The following is a 2,074-nucleotide window of genomic DNA, read 5'->3' as shown; positions in this document are numbered from 1 at the left end:
CTCTCCCCCTCCCCCCACCGCATTCCTCTGACGTTGGGACCGAGCGACCCCGCCCTTCGTCGCGACCGGCCCCGCCTCCTCCCGTCACGCGGGTCACGTGCTTCAGACGCTGCCCCGCCTCCGTCTCTGTTCAGTCAGCGTGTTCGGATCTTCCCGGCGTCCGGGAGAGCTGACCGAGGTCCCCAGCAGGGCCCCCTCCCCCAACTTTATTTTCCCTCACCGGCAGAGCCACCACGCCTGTCCCCCTCTTGTATTGCCATAGACCCCATTTTTTCTGAGATTGGGTCTCGCTCCGTCGCCCAGGCTGGAGTGCAGGAGCGCGATCACGGCTCACTGCAACCTCGAACCCCGGGGCTCAAGCGAGCCTCCCGCCTCGGCCTCCCCAAGTGCTGGGATTACAGGTGTGAGTCACCACACACGGCCTCCATTTCAAACTTAGTTTCCACCTGGACCTCAACTCGAAAGCCCCGATCAGCCAGGCGGAAAGGTCCTGGAGCACTTTTGAGGCGTCCCCCGCATTTCTCACGACGCTAGCTTCGCTATTTTTTTCCCCCTTTGGCGACATCGTCACTTGCCAATAGCTTCGATAAGGTGTTCCCCCCGCCAACCCGGCGCGGGCAGCCCCATAATGTTATGTTCCGTAGGACAGGATCCCGAGTTAATCCCCGTTTGACCCCTCCGCTTGCGCGTGATAACTGGGGCGCTTGTCTCCCCCACCCCCAGGCTTGGACAGTTGCGTTTAGTTGGAGTCGAGATACCCTCCAACATTCCCTCGGGGCAGTGCGGGTGGTCTTACCCCGCCCTTGAGGAAGAAAGGTCTGACGCAAGCACAGATCACAAGAACGCCTCCCCTGTGCAGGGGGCTTGCACTGGGCGCTTGGTAGGTGGCCACCCTCTCCAAGGTCGGGGCCAGGGCCTCCTGTGGTGCTCAGAGGGGTCGAGCTGTCAGGTAAAAATCACTGGCCCGAGTTACGGCTGGGGGTCTGGGATGGCAGGGGCCTGTGAATTTAGATCGCACAGACTAGATGACTTGGCCCTTAGCTCCTGCAGGAGGGGTAGTGGAGGGACTATCCCAGGTGGAAGGGACTGCACGGGCACAGATCGAGAGTGCTCGGAAGAGCCTTCTCCCAAGGGAAACCGAAAGGCGTTGCGGCTGAATTTAGAACTGGATAGGGTCCGAAGACAGTCGGCAGCAGCGAGTGGTTTTATACTGAGGAAAAGGCTCAGATTTGGGATTTTAAGAATTCTTCCTAGAGGTAGAGAGGAACAGGGTATAGTGATGGCGACAGAGATACCCTGGGAGTTCCTGTCAATCTTGGTCTAGCCTTCCGGCGCACACACAGTGGCCGCTCCGTAAATACTCCGAGTATTCCAGGCCGTCACTCTCTAGAGGGGTGGCCCCGCCTCTGGGCGGTGCCTGAAAGCATATTTGCGCATGCCTTCTCGCCTTCGCTGGTTTCGTAGACCGCACCAAAGAGCGCCTACCCTGGGGTGGGGCTCCCCATTTTATCCAATCAGAGCGTATCAGTAGTCCTACCATCTGGTGAGAGGGTGCGCTCCACTCTCCATTGACCAATCAATGGAGACGCAGAAGAATGGGCATCTGTAGTAACCACTGGAGAGAGACCAAAAAAGGGCGGGGCTTCCTTGTCTCCTTGCGAAGTGGCGCGGGAAGGTAGTCTTTGTGACTGGGTACTGACGGATTAGCGAAGAGACCAATGAAAGTGGGAGGGAGGCGGGGATTCTTGGGAGGTTTAGAGCGCCGCTCCTATCAGGTGCTTTTAGGGAGGCCACCCGCGCCAGAAATCCGACCTATGAAATTGGATTTTATTTTAAGGCGGCGGGGTCGACGGAATGACTGGCAGAAAGCGATCACCTATAAAGAGTGTCTCAGACAAACAAGGGCGGGCCCTCCTGCAGAACGGCGTGGGCAATGTCCAATAAGCGCGCAAGGCGTGTGGAGGCCTACCCTCCCCCCGCGGCGGGACCAGTGGCTCCCCCTATCGGGTGGGGGCGGCGGGTGACGGGCGTGTCCCTCCCCCAATGAGAGGCGGGGGGAGGCGGGTTCTGCGCC

The 2,074-nt window shown here is 59.5% G+C and overlaps 1 protein-coding gene across 1 annotated transcript in view; it reads left to right on the top strand.

The window, feature by feature from the left end:
• The window catches only part of HNRNPL (heterogeneous nuclear ribonucleoprotein L), a 16,011-nt gene that overhangs the window by 453 nt on the left and 13,484 nt on the right, over window positions 1-2,074 (top strand). The gene's annotated exons all lie outside the window — the stretch shown is intronic.

The sequence above is a fragment of the Mandrillus leucophaeus genome, unplaced genomic scaffold, assembly GCF_000951045.1.
Source record: "Mandrillus leucophaeus isolate KB7577 unplaced genomic scaffold, Mleu.le_1.0 Scaffold137, whole genome shotgun sequence".
Classification (NCBI taxonomy): Eukaryota; Metazoa; Chordata; class Mammalia; order Primates; family Cercopithecidae; genus Mandrillus; species Mandrillus leucophaeus.
Note: the sequence above shows the minus strand (reverse complement) of the source record. Positions and strands in the feature narration are given on the sequence as shown.